Genomic DNA, 13,393 nt, shown 5'->3' with positions numbered 1-13,393 from the left:
GGGAGACGCAGAAATGGGCTGGCCATGCATTTTAACTCTCAAGACTTTATTGAACTTTCAACAACAAACAGGGGCTCCGACATTAGGGTGCGCACCTTCCCCGGGGGAGCGGGACCATCCTGTCCTTTAGGGAAACCCGAAGTCACATGGGGGTGTGGGTGCTAGAGTCCCCTAACTTGGAGCCTGGGAAGATTCTGAGTGTGGGCACATTTCCTGAAGTTGGAGCCTGAGAGGCAGTATTGTGGACAGCAGACCTGACCTATACCTGCAGCTTAGGGGTCCCTGCTCTGGGCCCCTACAGCTTAGGGGTCCCTGTGCTGGGTCCCTGCATGTCAGCTGGACCCCGGCTTCTGGACCACTGGTTCCAGGGGACTGACTCCCAGAGACCAGGATGTGGAGGAACCTGCCTCCTAGTGTGGGTGAGGATATGGCCCAGTGGCCTGCCCCTGCTGCCCCTGCCCTGGAGTATCCTGAAATTCCCAGCATTGTCCTAGGTCAGCGACCTGGATCTGTGGGGCCCACCCAGAACCGAGGAAGACACATCCTGCTCTGAGAGGGTCGCCGAGCCTTGGGGCAGAATCCAGAACTGGTCAGGGCCACGGCGGGGCTCAATCTATCAATCTGCATTCTGACCTTGGGGAGGCTCAATTCGAACCTGCCTCCCCAGTACCCTGGGAGAGGCCAGCCCAGGTACCTCTGGCTCAGGGACTCTTTTCCTGTTGTGGGGGTGCCCTTTATGAAGATATGTGAGAAGAAGCAGGGCATGGTGTCTGCTGGCCAGAGCCTCGGGGCCCATATCCTTACCATCACGCTCTGTTCCAGAGGCCCAGGTGCATGGAGCTTCCCTGTGGAGGCAGAGGTCAGATGGTTCCAGGATTGTGAGGGGCCTTGGGGTAGTGGGTTCAGCACTGCCCTGGCTCTGGTCTGGCCCTGCCTATCACTCCCCAGAGAGTGGCTTGAGCTGCTGTGGCCTCAGGGCAGGAAGGGTATCTGGATCCCTACAGTGTCATCTTAGTGGGCTGGGTGGACCGCGTGATGGGAGTCCCAGGGGGAATCTGTTGTCTGGTTTGCTCTCTGGCCTGTGATGTGGCCCAGGCAGGTGCCAAAGGGAAGGAGACCCAATGTTCTGGCTTCAGGTCCCTGTTCGGGTGCCACCTGCCTGCACTCTCCTGGTTCCCTGGGAGCATGAGGAGGGAGTTCCCTGTGGGGCATCTGGGCCGGCCAGGGGTCCTGGGCTGAGGGCCCAAAAGAGTTAAAAATAGATCTGCCCTATGACCCAGCAATTGCAGAGCTGGGGATTTACCCCAAAGATACAGATTCAGTGAAACGCTGGGACACCTGCACCCCGATGTTTCTCGCAGCAATGTCCACAATAGCCAAACTGTGGAAGGAGACTCGGTGTCCATTGAAAGATGAATGGATAAAGAAGATGTGGTCTATGTATACAATGGAATATTCCTCAGCCATTAGAAATGACAAATACCCACCATTTGCTTCAACGTGGATGGAACTGGAGGGTATTATGCTGAGTGAAATAAGTCAATCGGAGAAGGACAAACATTTTATGTTCTAATTCATTTGGGGAATATAAAAAATAGTAAAGGAGGAAAGGAGAAAAAAATGAGTGGGAAATATAAGAAAGGGAGACAGAACATGAGAAACTCCTAACTCTGGGAAATGAGCTAGGAGTGATGGAAGGCAAGGTGGGAGAAGAGTGGGGGTGACTGGGTGGCGGGTACCTCGGGGGGCACTTGACGGGATGAGCACTGAGTGTTGTTCTATATGTTGGCAAATTGAACACCAATAAAAAATAATTTAAAAAAAAAAGAAAGCTCTGATGGTCAATGACCTTCCACAGTGATGGGTCAGCATCATCCCAGGTCCCGTGGACACTGTACTTGGCATGCTGAAACAATGGGACCCCGTGGTGGGGACCGATGAGCGCCAGTGACATGGGGAAAGAAGGGAGCAGAATGGCTCCTCTCCCCTGAATCCTGAGGGAGATCAGGACCCTCGGAGATTGGCCGGGCATGAGATGATGGGCCCCTCTGCCAAGTGGGAACAGCCTGACAACCTTACCTGCTCCTACCAGCGATGATCCCAACCTGGGCCTGACCTGACCTGGTGACTCTGGTCCCCACCAGAGCCTCACATGGACCTGGTGACCTTGGTCCTCACCTGGGCTCTTTGGCTACCGATCACTACGAGCTAAGATGGACCCTCACTTCTACTGATGCCTGGGAATGTTCCCAGGGTCTCACATGTTCCTGGTGACTATAGTCCTTGTCTGTGCTGACCTGGCTCATTCTTGGCTCTGACCCCTATTGGGCCTCACCTGGCTCTGATGCCTCCAGCCTTTGACTCGTGCTCTGCTCCTCTGATTTTCATGTCTGCCTGGGCCCTCTCTGATCAGCTTAGACTTGGATCCATGAACTGGTCTCACCTCTACTTCCTGGCTAACACACCATCTGGAAATCTGGTGCACCTGAGGACAATGATCCCCACCTGTCCTTACCTGCTCGTCTTGGCAACAACACCCACTTGGTTGTCATTTGCTGGACTCTGCTATGATCCTCACCCGGGAAATAATTGCTCTTACTCCTTATGATACCATTTGGGCCATACCCTTTCCTACATACCTGAGTATATGCTCACTACCTGGGCCCCATCGGGACCTGGTGACTATGATCCCCACCTGGGCTCATCGGCTACTGATAACTAGGATCCCGGATCGACCCTCACTTGCTACTGATGCCTTGTCCATCCCCAGAGTCTCACTTGTTCCTGGTGACTATGGTCCTTGTCTGGACTGACCTGGCTCATGCTTGGCTCTGAGCCCCTCCTGGCCTGCACCTGCTTTTACAGATGTGGTCCCCACCTCTAGGGGGTGTCTAGTGCCTATGGTACTTATCTGGGCCTCAGCTGATGGTATTTGGCTATGATATCAGCCCTTTCCAAGGCCAGCAGTGTCTCCAGGGCCTCTTGCCTGGTGATTTAAAACAAACACATCCAAGGATGACACTGAATGAAAACCTTCAGAAGACACATGTGTCTGTGTGCACCCTGTGGGCAGGTCCGCATCCGTCTGACTGGAGGGTGAAGACAACACCATACTTCCGAGGGGGACATGCTGGGTAGGAGGATCACTCACGGGAAGTCACTGTCTTTGGCTCGCTGACCTACAGTCCACCTTCCCAGCCACTGTCCCAGTAAATGCTGTCATTAGAGGACACAGGTCTCCACACCTTTATCAGTTACACAAGGGGGACCAGGAACCTGCTGGGAACTGCTGACCTCATGCTTGGGGTGACATCTCCCAGCCAAGGACTGGAGCTGCCATGGCACTGGAGGGGCCTGTCAGAGAGTGTTCCTGCAGGCTTGGGGCAGACAGGAGGTTCGGTTTCTCTTAGGTTCCACAAGCACAACAACCAAAGGGAAAAGCAATGAACTGGGAATCATCCAAATTAAAAACTTGTGGAAGCAAAAGTGTGACCAAACACCCCATCCTGAATACAAGGATTTGTGAATAGTCTGAATGGGGCACTGGGCGGGAGCACGAGGGCCTCCATGATCCAATACATGAAAAGCAAGCCTTCTCAAGGGCCAGGAGGACCCAGAAGCCCTGACCGTCCACTCCGGACCAGAGTGTCGGGCCTTGGTCATCACATGCTGGGGTCCATGCACCTAGATTGCACTGGAATGTCATGGTTTGGGTATGCCTTGTATACAACAGGGCTTACAGGGGAGCGTGGGTCCCAGATGAGCAGCCAGAGCCCTGCCATAGACTCCTTCCCTGGCCTGGGGCAGCAAGGAGGCAGCCCTTACCCCGTGGAGCTGCGGAAGGGTACAGGAGCTGCCTCATGGTCATCACATGGGGTTTGGTGTGTTTTCACCCAAGCCAGGAAGCCAGAGCGCCCACTGGGAACCACAGGCCCCATCCTGGCCCAAGGGGGGCAGGGATCAGCTCCCACTCACATGTGACCTGTCGCTGTGTGAGCACCTACACTTTATACACTGGGGTACTGGGGAGAGTGGGATAGTTCTGGCTCTGTGAGCCACATCAGGAACACAAGGGCCTCCAACTCCTGAGGATGCAGAGTAGCGCCAGGCAACGGTGGAACCCTGGGGCGCCACAGTTCTGCCCACAATACTGTCCCGTGTCATCACTGTAGGTAGATGGTCCAGTCAGCACTTAGCTCTTCACCCGGAAGGCAAAGGGTGTGAGGGGAGTTCCTGTCACCACGCTGCATGGGAAGGTATGCAGGCACCCTCCCACGTCCTTAGTTCCCACCCTCCAGGCCTCCCACCCTTCTCAGTAGACTAGTGTCCCAGCTGTCCTACCACCTCCAAGGGTTCACAGCATGGATTTTGCACTTAAGAACATTCGAGGGGCTCCTGTGTGGTTCAGTCGGTTAAACGTTGACTCGATTTTGGCTCAGGTCAGGATCTCGAGGTTGTGATGTGGAGCCTCACATGGGGTCTGGACCCAGCTGTGTGGGTAGTGTACTTGAGAGTCTCCCTTTCCCTCTGCCCCTCTCAATGCAAGCTTTGTCAAATCTTTTAATAATCAATATTGAAGATATTTGAGAAATCTTTATCATCTCTGCAGAGGTGCCTTCATATGTATAACAATTGTATAAAAGTCTTTCAGGGATCCACTGTGATTTCTATCAGAAACCCCTAATAATATTTATTGAAGTATAGTCAACATGTAATGGTACACTAGTTTCAGGGCCACAGTTTAGTGGCTCCATTCCGTACATTACTCAGCTCTCCCCACAAGAACTGTAGTCAGCATCAGTCCCTGTACAAAGTTAGTACAGTAGTACTGACTCCATTGCCTAGGCTGTACTTTTTAATTTCTGTGGCTTATATATTTTAGAACCAGATTTTTATAGCTCTTAGTATTCATCTATTTTGCCCATCTCCAACCTACTTCCTTTCTGGCAAGCAGTCAAAGTGATCCACCACATTAACGAGAAAAGGACAAAAACCATACAGTCATCTCAATAGTTGCAGAAAAAGCATTTGACAAAATACAACATAATCTTAGTGGGTTAACAAACAAGGGGTGGTGGTAAAGGAGGTGGGCGGGGGGTCGGGCTGACTAGGTGACGGGCATTGAGGGGGGCACTTGATGGGATGAGCACTCGGTGTTGTGCTATATGTTGGCAAATTGAACTCCAACTAAAAAATATGTAAAATAAACAAAGGGGAGGTGTGCGGGGGGATAGGGTATCGGTGATGGGCAGTGAGTGGTCACTTGATGGGATGAGCATTGGGGGTTATACTATGTGTTGCCAAATAGAACATAAATAAAAACAAATGTAAAAAAAAATCATAGTGGGTTTTGAAGATATTTCCATCAACAGAAAAAAGGCCGTTAGGTAGGCCCGGAGCTGACATCACACTCTATGATGAAGACCTGAAATCGTCTCCCCTAAGAGCAGGAACAAGACAGGGAAGTCCCCTCTTAGCCCTGGCAGTCCTACCATAGAAAGATACAAGGGAAAGAAACGGCATCCACACCTGTAAGGGGAAGTCAAACTGTCCCTATTGGCAGAAGACACAGTAGTAGAAACAGGAAACCCCGAGTCTCCACCAGAAAAGTTAGACTTAATGAGTGATTTCACTTGGGGGACACAAAATGAACATAGAAAGTTGGTAGCCTTTCTATACCAACAATGAACACTCAGAAAGGAAATTAAGAAAATAACTCCATTCTCAGTAGCAACAAAAAGAACAAAATATTAGATTGAACCAAGGCAATGAAAGGCTGTACACTGAAACCTGGAAGACTTTGGGAAGACATCCTGTGCTCATGGGGTGAGAGCCTTCATCCTGTTAAAATGTCGATAGTACCTGGAGCGACCCTCATTTTCAACGGAATTCTTATCAAAATCATGGTGACAGATTTTAGAAATAGGAAAAAAAAAAAACCCTAACAAGTGATTTTGTTCAGGATTACATCATCAAAATAAAAAAAAAAAAAGGATTACATCATCATGAATGGTATTGATATGTCTTAGTATTTTCTGTTTCTGGTCTTATTTTAAAGTTATTAGGATAATAAACTGAATTTTGGAATGCTTGTAACTTTCAATATTTCCCAAAATGTAAGTGTGGAATTAATCTACTTTGACCGTTTATAATAGAGTTCACCATGGTGTTTTCTGGTTCTGCAGTTTCCTCCTGGAAGCGTTTTGGCGACTGTGCTGTAGCGGGTGCTTCATAGGAATCCAACTTAGGACATTGGTCCTTCAGAGGTAACTTTTCTTCTGCTTGAGAAACATTCTTTAGAATTTCCATTTGTGGGATCCCTGGGTGGCACAGCGGTTTGGCGCCTGCCTTTGGCCCAGGGCGCGATCCTGGAGACCTAGGATCGAATCCCATGTCAGGCTCCCGGTGCATGGAGCCTGCTTCTCCCTCTGCCTATGTCTCTGCCTCTCTCTCTCTCTCTCTCTCTCTCTGTATGACTATCATAAATAAAAAAAAAGTTTAGAATTTCCATTTGTATTGACAACAGTAGCTTTGGTGTGTGTGGTTATGTTTTAGCATATGTTTCTGAAAATATCTTCCGTGTACCTTTACTCCTAGGAAATATTTTCACTGGTATTTAATTTCTAGGATAGGTATTTTTTTAGATCACATTAAATATACCAATCTAGTCTTTGTGATTTCCTTTGGAAGTGTTGAAATATTCTCAAGAATGATAATATGTCTCAACTTTGAGCTAAATAATATTTTGTCTTCATATTTTTTCTGTTAAAATACACATAAAATAAAATTTACCTTTTGACCATTTTAAGGTCTACGATTCAGTGGCTTTACGTACATTCACAATATCAGGGGACTGTCACCACTCTCTAGTTTGGGAACATTTTCATTATTCCAAAATAAAACGCTATGCCATGTAGGTGGTTCCTCCTCATTCCCTCCCCACCCCAGTCTCTGGCAACCACTCCTCTGCTCTTCATCACTGTGGATTTACCTCTTCTGGGTATTTATATTTATATATGTTTATATTTCATGGAAATAGAATCCTACAACATGGACGCTTTTTGTTTGGCTCCTTTTGCTCGGCATAATGCTTGCAAAGCTTGCCTATGTTGCAGTGCGTATCAGCTCTTTGTTCCTTTTTATAGCTGAATAATATTCCATCACATGAGTGCGCTACATTTTCTAATATTATACTATGTTAACAAACAGGAACTCAAGTAAAACTTTAAAATAACAATTGTTAGTATTGATGACACCAGTGCACACAAGAGATAAAATGAGTATGGAAATTGATTTCCAAATAAATCGTATTTAGAGCCATATATCCCCTCATTATCTCAGCTCAGGAGATGCCGGCCATGTCTATTCTCGCCCCAGCAGAAGCCTAGAGTTTGATTCTCTAGGGAGGCCTCTGAATGGATGGATGCCAAGCAGAAACCCTAACCCAAAATCTAAATAAAACACTTAAAACTAACCCATTGAAGACACTAGGAGTTCCAGTGACAGGAAGATGCCCAGATCCAAACTCTACCTGTGTATAGACAATAACCCTAACCTAATCTTTATCCTAACTTTCATCTAGCCTATCCCTGGACCTATCACTAACTGAAAACTAAACACGAATCACTAGCCCCTATTCCACACACCTAACCATGACTCCAACCATAACCCTAAACCTAAACCCTAATCCTAATCCTTAACCTAACCTCTGACCTCTCATATCTAACCCTAACCCTGACACCAACCATAATCCTAACCCTAATTCTACCCCTAACCTCTAACCCAAACTCTACCCCTAAACCCTAACTGTGACCAATACCCCTGACCATACCCCCTAGGGCTAAACCCTAACTCTACCCAATACCCTAACCCTAGCCCCTAACACCCAATCCAAACCCTAAAACCTAAGCTTAACGTTCTAAACCTAACCCTAACTGTAACCCTAACCCAAAACTCTAACCCTAACCATTAACCCCTCACACCCATCCCTAAACCCACACTGTAACCCCTACCCCTAAAAATAATCCTAATCCTAAACTCTAACCCTAAACCTCACCTTAACCCTACCCTTACTTACCCTAACTCCTAATCCTAAACTCTAAAACCTAACCCAACCTCTACCTGTAACCCTGCCTCGAACCCAGAACCTATCCTAAATCCTAGTCATAGCCCCTAACCATTAACCCCTAACACCCATCCCTAAACAAAACCCGAACTCCTGACCAAACGTAACACTCAATGAAACCCTAACCAAAAGACGTTAGTCAACTAACCTTCCCCCAAGAGGAAAGAATATCCAATGGAAAAATACAGTCTCTTCAAAAGTGGTGTTGGAAAAATAGGGCAGCACATGCAGAAGAATGAAACCAGACCACTCTCATAAACCATACTCAAAGATCAATTCAAAATGGATGAGAGACCTAAAGGTGAGATAGGAACCCATCGAAATCCTAGAGAACACAGGTAGCAACGTTTTGCCCTTGGCCACAAAAACTTCTTGCAAGACACGTCTCTAAAGGCAACAGAAACAAGCAAAAATAACTGTTGGGACCTTCCTCAAGATAAAAATCTTCTGCACAGCAAAGGAAACAGTCAACAAAACTAAAAGGCAACCTACATAATAGAAGAAGATATTTGCAAATGACATAATGATAAAGGGCAGGTGTCCAAGATCTCTAAAGAACTTGTCAAACTCAACACTCAAAAACAAAAAATCCAATGAATAATGGGCAGAAGATATGAATGGACTTTTCTCCAAGGAAGACCTACAAAAGGCCAACAGGCATGTGAAAAAAGCTCCACATCACCTGTCATCAGGAAATGCAAATGAAAACCACAATGATATGCCGCCTCACACCAGTGAGAATGGCTAAAATTAAAGGATAGGAGACAACAGATGTTGGCAAGGAAATGGCCAAGGGGGAAATTCTTGCACTGTTGGTGGGAATGCAAGCTGGTACAGCCTCTCTGGAAAACAGTATGGAGGTTCCTCAAAGCGTTAAAATAGAGCTACCCTATGACACAGCAATTGCACTACTGAGTGTTTCCCCCGAGATACAGATGCAGTGAAACGCCGGAACACCTGAACTCCAATGTTCACAGGAGCAGTATCCACAACAGCCAACTGCAGGAGGAGCCACGATGTACTTGGACAGATGGATGGATAAAGAATATGTTATATATTATATATAATAATAATATAATAATATAATAATTATAATATAAATATAAATATATAAATATAATAATATAATATATATTATATATAAATATAACGATTATATATATTATGAATGTAACTCAGCAATTAAAAAGAATGAAATCTTGCTATTTGCAAAGACATGGATAGAACTAGAGGGTATTATGTTAATTGAAATAAGTCAGTCAGGAAAGAAAATAATGATATGGTTGCACTTCTATGTGGAATTAAAGAAGCAAAACAGATGGACATCTGTGAAGGGAAGGGAAAAAAGAGGATGAAAACAGAAAGGAAGGAAAAAGAGTCTCTTAATCATAGGAAACAAACTGAGGGTCGCTGGAGAGCTGGGGGTTGGGGAAACAGGGTAACAGGGGGATGGGCATGAAGGAGGGAAGGTGATGTCATGAGCACTGGGTGTTATATCCAACCCTTCTTGAATTCTACCTCTGAAACTAGTAATACACTATATGTTAATTAATTGGATTTAAAATAAAATTTTCAAAAAACATCAGTTGACGATATCAGAGTGCATTTCCTTCCAGGCTCTATATTCTGCTCAATCTGATTATGCCAGGACCACACCACTGTGGGTTTGATTTTTGTTAAGTAGGCTCCTTCCCCCATTCATAGCCCAGCTCAGGGCTTGACCTCATGACCCTGAGATCAATACCTGAGGTGAGACTGAGAGTCCTATTCTTAACTGACTAAGCCAGACAGGACCCTAGAGTCACACAGTTTTAATTCTGTGGCTCTGTGACATAGTTTGAAATAGAAAAATGCTGCATCCAGCTCTGTTCTGCTTCTCAGTAGTTTTTGCTGTCCAGGGTCATTTGTAGGGGCAGACGAAAGTTAGGGTTCTTTTCCTATGTCTAAAATCTGCCACCATGATTTTGATAGGAAGTCCATTGAAAGTGAGGGTTGTATCAGCGACTGTCGACATTTTCACAAGAGGAAGGCTCCCACCCCAGGAGCCCCAATGTCTTCCCAAAGTCTTCCGGTTTTCAGTGTACAAGCCTTTCACTGCCTTGGTTCAGACTCATTGTTTTGTTCTTTTTGATGCTACTGAGAATGTAATCATTTTCTTAATTTCCTTTCTGAGTGTTCATTGTTGGTACACAGAAAGGCTACCAATCTTTCTACGTTCATTTTGTGTCCCCAAGTGATGTCACTCATTAGGTCTAACAATTCTGGTTTTCCTGTTTCTAGTACTGTGTCTTCTGCAAATAGGGACATTTTGACTTCCCCCTTACAGCTGTGGATGCCTTTTCTTTTCCTTGTCTGTTTCCTATGGTAGGACTTCCAGGGCTAAGAGGGGACTTCCTTGTCTTTTTCCTGCTCTTAGGGGAGACGATTTCAGGTTTCATCATAGAGTACGATGCCAGCTACAGGCCTTCCTACATGGCCTTTTTTCTGTAGATGGAAATGTCCTCAAAACCCTTTATGCTTTTTATGTTGTATTTTGTCAAATGCTTTTTCTGCCACTATTGAGATGACCGTATGCTTTTTGTCCTTTCTCTTGTTAATGTGATGGATCACGTTGACTGATTGCCAGAGAGGAAGTGGGTGTGAGATGGGCAAAATAGATGAATATTAGGAGCTATAAGCATTTGGTTCTCAAATATATAAGCCACAGAAATTTAGAAAGTACAGCCTAGGCAATGGAGTCAGTACTATTGTAACTTTGTATGAGGACAGATGGAGACTACACTTGTCATGGGGAGAGCTTAGTAATGTACAGAATGGAGTCACCAAGTTGTAGCACTGAAACTACTGTAACATTGTATGGTGACTATACTTCAATAAATATTAATAGGGGTTTCTGATAGAAATCACAGTTTGTCCCTAAAAGGCATTTACAGCGGTTACACATATGAAGGCACCTCTGCAGAGATGATAAGATTTCCCAAATGTCTTCAATGTTGATTTTTAAAAGATTTGAGAGAGCATGCAGTAGGAGGGGCAGAGGGAAAGGGAGATTCTGAAGTAGACTCCCACCAGCCGGGGCCCGATCCCCACGTGAGGCTCCACACCACAACCTCGAGATCCTGACCTTAGCCAATATCAAGAGTCAACGTTTAACCAACTGCAGCACCCAGGAGCCCCTCAAATGTTCTTAAGTGCAAAATCCATGCTGTGAACTCTTGAGGTTGGGAGGACAGCTGGGACACCAGTCTACTGAGAAGGGTGGGAGGCCTGGAGGGCCAGAGGTTAGGAACTAAGGATGTGGAAGGGTGCCTGCATCCCCTCCCACCCGGCATGGTGACAGGACCTCCCCTCACACCCTTGGCCTTCAGGGTGAAGGGCTAAGTGCTGACTGGACCACCTACCTACAGTGATGACACGGGACACTATTGTGTTTAGGGAGCCTATGGTATTTTGGATATAGAGGAGTGCTGCTAGGAGGGGTAAGGATCCAATTAAAGTATAAAATAGGAAGTATAGTCCTGTTTTTAGTCGTTCGGTTTGATTTCCCCATCGGGTAATAATAATAAGGGTTGGAATTAGTGTAGCTTCAAATAGGATGTAAAAGAGGATTAGTTCTGTGGTGGTGTATATTATGACTAGAAATAATTGAAGTATAATTAGTATCGAGATATATAGTTTTTTTCCGGGCTAGGGGTTCTTTTGATAGATGGAATTGACTTGCTATGAGGGGTAAGAGTCATGTTGTAAGTGCTAGTAGGGGTGCTGATAGGGAGTCAGAGAAAAATAGTAATGAGGAATTGAGGGTGTTGTCATTAGGCTGATTGAGATAGGATAGACTGATTAAACTGATTAATAGACTATATATTGTTGTGTTAATTCAGATTATATTAGGTTTTGATATTCATGCTAGTGGAATAAGTATTGTAGTAGGGATGATAACTTTTAGCATTGTAGAAGGTTCAGATTTTGTATGTAATTGGTGCCATAGGTATTAGATACTATAACTAGTAAAGACAATCCTCACGCTGCTTCGCAGGCAGCGAATACTAGTAATACAATTGGTATCATGCTGGCTAATGTGAGGTGATTATTTAAGATGGTTACAGATATTATTATGAATAGTTGTAGTATCATACCCTCTAAACATAATAGGATGATATTAGATGGGATCAGTAAATGAGTATGCCTAGTAGGGAGAGGATAAATGCCAGGAAGATGTTAATGTATACTATGGACATATGATAATTATGAGTTAAATCATAATTTAATGAGTCGAAACCATTTGTTTTAGTTTAGACTAATTATCATATTCAGTTAATTCCAATCCTTTTTCAGTTCATTCATAAGCTAGGCTGCGGCTAGTAAAGAGGTTAGTAGAAGTGCCATGAGTATTGTTCTTAGTTTGTTTTGTGATGCTCAGGGAGGCGGGAGGAGCAGTGCAATTTCGAAAAGTAAGAATGTGATGGCCACTAGGAAAAATTTTATGGAAAAGGGTAGACGTGAGGATCCCATAGGGTCAAAGCTGCATTCATAGGGACTTGCCTTGTCTGCATAGATATTTAGTTGAGGGAGTCAGAATGCAATTATTACAAGTAGGGATGCTAAGGATACATTGATTATTAGGGTTAATATTATGTTTATTACTTCTTTTCAGGGTTAATCTGAAACTAACTGATTGGAAGTCAATTGTACTGATTCTACTAAAGAAGTAAGATCCTCATCAGTAAATAGAGACATACAGGAGTAATCAGACTATGTCGACAAAGTGTCAATATCATGCGGCGGCTTCAAATCCGAAGTGATGATTTGATGTGAAGTGGTAATATAATTGTCGGAGAAAGCAGACAATAAGGAATGTAGAACCAATGATTACATGTAGTCCGTGGAACCCAGTAGCTATAAAGTGGAGCCATAGACTCCATCAGAAATTGTAAAAGATGTCTCATAATATTCAGAGGCTTGAAGGAGTGTGAGTATACACCTAGGGAAATTGTAATAAACAGGGCTTGGAGTATGTGTTTGCAATTCTCTTCTATAAGGCTATGATGAGCTCAGGTAATGGAGACTCCAGAGGCCAGGAGAACAGAGGTATTAAGTAATGGGACTTCTAGTAGATTTAAGGGGATAATACCTGTGGGCAGCCAGCAACCCCCAAGTTTGGGGGTTGGGGCTAGACTAGAGTGATAGAAGGCTCAGAAGAATCCTGCAAAGAAGAATACCTCTGATACAATCAATAGGATTATTCCATAGCATAATCCTTTTTGAACA

The 13,393-nt window shown here is 45.0% G+C and overlaps 1 long non-coding RNA gene across 1 annotated transcript; it reads left to right on the top strand.

The window, feature by feature from the left end:
• Positions 1-4,145: 4,145 nt before the first annotated feature.
• Positions 4,146-13,018, top strand: LOC144302423 (uncharacterized). The gene is made up of 3 exons (XR_013369279.1): positions 4,146-4,256; positions 6,186-6,266; positions 12,780-13,018. It is a non-coding gene; the product is annotated as an uncharacterized LOC144302423 (long non-coding RNA).
• The last annotated feature ends 375 nt before the right edge of the window (positions 13,019-13,393 follow it).

This window comes from Canis aureus, chromosome 31, assembly GCF_053574225.1.
Source record: "Canis aureus isolate CA01 chromosome 31, VMU_Caureus_v.1.0, whole genome shotgun sequence".
Taxonomy (NCBI): Eukaryota; Metazoa; Chordata; class Mammalia; order Carnivora; family Canidae; genus Canis; species Canis aureus.
This window is presented reverse-complemented; position numbering and strand designations above follow the sequence as displayed.